Below are 5,325 nucleotides of genomic sequence, written 5' to 3'. Positions count from 1 at the left end.
CCCACATCATACATCCCCCCCCCCCCCCCCCCCAACACACACACAAGTGCTCTCAAGGTTTAAGTGAAATGGAAAACGGCCTCTCCTCACAAAATCACTGGTCTCCTGATCTAATTAACCCTTCTTGGCCTATTTTTCTACCAGGAGCACAGAGCTTTTTGTACTGACTTGCAAACAATTCTTGCATACTCCTTGACATATAGGAAATGCAGCAGAGATTTATACAATTGCCATGTCCTGCCACTCAAATGATGTCAAGTGGTTTTCATCCAAGCTGAGTATGCTGGGCATCCTTCAGCTGGATCTGTGGTATGAGATATTTTCCTAGTAGTGGAGGCAGGTTGGATGAGCTAGTCACAATTTCTTGCTGGTCTTTGTTTCCCTAGTTTCCCATTTTCTACTGAATCCCTCCAAAGTGTACCCTCAAATCACCACAGGGATCTGTCTCAAGATGAGGGCAGTGCTTGCAACCACTTAGGGCCACATTTCCATTATAGTGGAAAGCATAGTTTTTGAAGACTCCAAGAACCCAAATGGATAGGAATGCAACAACTCTCTCTAGATTCAAAGAAAAGGCTGGGCAGTCTGTTGCTCCGTGGGAAATTGAGTGTTCTTCAAGATTCCTAGGATTTACCTGAGGTATTGCCCCAAGGTTCTAGTATGAAATGAGTCTAGAATCCAGGGAAACCCATAGAACTGAGTAGTGTTCCTAGCCACATTAAGTGTGTATTGGAGGATGGATCTGAAGGTAGAATTGGACTGAAAGAGGTATAAATGGTATCCAAAGTTAGAAGACACCTTGACTAGTATTATTGAGCATTTGCTATGTGCCAGAGCCTAGAAATAAATAATATCCAGATCCCGCTCTCAAGGAGTTCTCAGTAAAATGTGAAAGGAAAATTTGTAAAAAGATCATTTCAGCACAAAAATTAAATGCAATGGCAGAGGGGAATGCTGGATACTGAGAACAGATTAAGACGAGGTTCCTAGCCCAGGCAGGAGGGAGAGGGGAAGTAGTGTCTTACATAACTATTAAAAGATGTGTACAGAGGGGCCAGTAGGTGGTGGGTGGTTAAGGTGCTGGACTCCCACAAAGCTGACCATGGTTCAAGTCCTGGAACTGGCACCTTGCTTCTTACTTTCTCTCTCTCTCTCTCTCTCATGAACATGTGTGCCCTGTAGCAAATTTAAAAAATAATACTAATAATGATAAACAAAATTAAATAAATAATTCTTTAAAAAAAGAGAAAGATATGCACAGAGCCAGCAGGTGGTGTAGTGGTTACAGTGCTGGACCTCCAGATGACCAACTGCAGTTTGAGTCCTGGGCCTGGAAGCTTGAAAATCACACCTATGTATGTGTGTGTGTCTGTGTGTGTGTGTGTGTGCATGCCAAAAACCACAAGAGGAGACTGAAGCAGGAGGGGTTATGCCATGGCTATCTCCCCTAGGGGATGATTTCCCACTTTCCCTCTCACTGCCTCTCTCCAACATGCACAAACTCCCTATGGCAAAAACCTTAAATTAAAAAAAGATGTGCACATTCATTCATTCACTTGTTGTCGAGGTCATAAATCTCATGAGGTCAGGAATTTGCTTTGTTCATTGTTGTGTGTCTAATGTCTAGAACCATAACAGAAATGTTGTAGGAGCTCAGTAAATACCCAGCGAATAAATGAATACATGCTTACTATGCTAAGCACTTGGGATACATGAAGGAAAAAAAATGATTTCTTTCTTTTTTTTAGTGAGATTTTTCCTATAGAGGTGTGTGCGTTCACCAGAGAGACAGAGAGACAAAGCAAGAAATCACCTCCCCCAGGGGGAATTTCCATGACATCCCTTCTCTTCCATCCTCCTCCCAGGATTTTGGGCATGTATGCACACGCGCCCAGCATGTTTTAAGCTGCTGGGCCCAGGACTCAAACTGTGGCTGACTACATGGGAGTCCAACAACGTAACCATTACGCCATCTACTGTTCCCAAAAATTCAAGGAAGATTTCTAATTCTTCAGCAACTGGGTGGGTCATGGTGCCAGTTACTGAGATGTACAGATGCCTAAGGATGAGGTGGGGGGAAGGAAGGGAATGGAAATCATCAGAGCTTTATTTGGAGCATGTTAAGTTTGAGATGTTTGTGAGGCATAGTAACTAAAAGGTCAAGCAGGCAGTTAGATTTTTGGATCTGGAGTTCAGAGAAATAATCTAGCCTAAATATATATTAGGTTTTTGGAAAAGTCAATCTAGCCTAAATATATATTAGGTTTTTCTGTTCTACCAACTCTCCTTCATGTATCCCAAGTGCATATATTCATTTATTCAACGAGTATTTGCTTTTCTATGCAAAGATGTGTCATGACGTTGTTGATGACTATATATGTATATGAGTCATCAGCAAAAGGAAAACCTTCAGATCCATAGGATTGGATGAGATCAACTAAGGAGAGAGTTGAGAAAAGAAAGGGTAGAGAAACCATGGCCAAACCCTGAGGAACAGCTTGCTTAGCTGTTGGGTAGAAGAGATAGCAAAGAAGACTGAAGAGGTAGCGAAGTAGGAAAGCCAGGTGCTGTGAAAGACAAGAGAATGTCTGAAAAGGGAGGGAAACAGTCAACTGCGTTGAACGATCCAGAGAGATCAAATTAGATAAGGACTTCAATGTGTCCACCTAATTTGATAATGGAGCTAATTGGTGACCTGAACAGGATCAGTTTCAGTGTAGTGGTAGTACAGAAAAGACCTCATTTTAGTAAGGTAAAGTAAGTGGGGAAGTGGAGATATGTGTAGAAAATCTTTCAAGAAGTTTGACATGAAGGGAAGCAGAGAAATGGGGAGTAGGGTGAGGGAGGGTATCTCAGGCAGTGAAAACAATATGATCAAACACGCAGAGGCTAGAATTTCCATGGAATTTAAGGAGTTACAAAAATCTCAGTATTGATGGATCATAGGGTTCAAGGCAGGTAGTATTGAAAAATTAAGCTGAATATTTAGGATTATGGATGACCTTATATGTCATAGTAAGGCACTAGAATAATATCCTGAAGACAATGAAGAGTCATCAAAGAGTTTGTTTGTTTGTTTGTTTTAGGTTTTTGTCACAAAGTGTGTGCACTTTCTGGAGAGAGAGAGAGAGAGAGAGAGAGAGAGAGCAAGAGAGAGAGAGGAAAGTGAGAAATGTCCTCTCCACAAGGGGGATGGCTATGCTACAATCCCTTCTCCATTTTCTTTGAAATTTTGGGCATGCCTGCACAGATGCCTGGCATGGTTTGTCAAACTGCTGGGTCTGGGACTCAAACCATGGTTGACCATGTGGTAATCTAGATTTAATCAAGCACTCCACCTGCTGGCCCCACTATTGAAGAATTTTAAGAAAGTGAGGGCATCTTTTAGAAAGATTACTCTGATTGCTATGTGAAGAATGAGTTAAAATGGGGGGCAAAATAATCAATTAGGAGATTGTTGCAATGATTCAGATAGGAAATGATGGTAGAGAAGATGGATATGCTGATTACCCTGATTTAATCATTTCACATTATATTATTGCATTGCAAAACCACAGCATATGCCACAAATATGTATGATTATCATATGTCAATTTTTTTTTTTAGAGATTTTTGCTATAGGGCATGTGTGTTCACCAAAGAGACAGAGACAGAGAGACAGAAAGTGAGAAATCACCCCATAAGGGGGATGGCCACACCACAATGCCTTTTCTTCCATTCTCCTCTTGGGATCTTGGGCACACATGTACATGCCCCTGGTGTGAGTTTCAGGCCACTGGGTCCAGGACTCGAGCCACAGTCAACTACGGGGAAATCTAATGCCTTAACCACTCTGTGAGTAGAATGAATAAACTGTCAAGTAGCACCTAACTGAGGGTATATAGCTTACTGTGGTCCTTAAATAGGTATTTTTAAGTATATATTTTTTTAATTTCAAGAAAAGTAGTTTTAGCTTTAATAAACCAAAATTTTAAAATGCTAAGAGAAATTTGCTTAAGACTTAAAGCCAGGAAACAGGTTAGGATTCTGTTCAGATAATAGGTACATGAACCTATCGACAGCTCAAGAGAAGAAAAAAATCCTTAAATCTGGAAAACAAAGCATAGAATAAAATCAGTAATATTTTAGTCAAAAGTCATACAGTTCTATTTCACCAGTTCAGTCTCATGTAATTAATCGCTCTTCTCTTGTGGTCCAATCTTTCCATTTAAATTCTTGAAGATAACATTCAATTTGATTTGTCCCTACCTCTAAGTTGGCCATTTTCTTGGTTGATTGATGGGCCATTGTCTGTGTTTAGTTTTCCTGGTATAGTACTCTGTAAAGAACTTCTTGAAGAGCTGGTCTGGTATTAGTAAATTCTTTCAGGTTTTGTTTATCTGAAAATGTCTTTGTATTTTCTTTGCATATGAAGGATAATCTTGCCAGGTATAGTATTCTTGGTTGAAATTGTTTCTCACTTAACACTTTGAATATATTTTCCCATTCTTTCCTTGCTCACATTGTTTCCAATGAGAGGTCTGATGTTAGCCTGATGAGATATCTTTTGAAAGTAACTTGGCATTTCTCTCTTGCTTATTTTAGTAACTTGTCTTTGTAGTTTGGGTCAATTTGACTATAAAGTGTCTTGGAGAAGATCTTGTGTTTTTTTTTTTGTTTTGTTTTGTTTTTTACTTTTTTTTTACTTTTCTTATTATCATCATAATCTTGTATATATTACATTGAATCACATATAACTTTACAGTGTATTACATTTTTTCAGAAGGAATACCATGCATATCAGTCAATACAAAGACATTAAAATCTCCATCATCATTATCATGAAATAGCTTTTCATTATTTTTTCCAGATTATTATTATTCCAATTTTTTTTTAGACTTTCAATCGCTATTTATCATTTTGCTTGTAAAAAGACTTTATCCAACATAAAATACTTCTCAGACCAGTCCAGTTGAAAATAATATACATGGCATCATCAACAGATGATAAACCATTTCTGTGTCCCACTAATGTCATGCCTCTCTATTTGTTCTCTTGCTATTCTCCATACTCTTCTCTTCTCCCACCCCTTTCCACACTGTCTTCATTATCGCTATTTTCACTGCTTTTATGCCCTCCAATATTTCTATCTCTACCATAAAGTGTGGATAGTCGGATCCGCATTCTATGGTAGAGAGTGAAAAATTGGAGGACATAAAAGCAGTGAAGGTACTTAACGAGAATAGGACAGTGTGGAGTGGGGGAGGTGAAGAGAAGAGGATAGAGAAAGATAACAAGAGAACAATAGAGAGGCAGGACATTAGTGAGAAACAGATAGGGCTTATT

This window comes from Tupaia chinensis, unplaced genomic scaffold (assembly GCF_000334495.1).
Source record: "Tupaia chinensis unplaced genomic scaffold, TupChi_1.0 Scaffold143826_1, whole genome shotgun sequence".
Taxonomy (NCBI): domain Eukaryota; kingdom Metazoa; phylum Chordata; class Mammalia; order Scandentia; family Tupaiidae; genus Tupaia; species Tupaia belangeri.
This window is presented reverse-complemented; position numbering follows the sequence as displayed.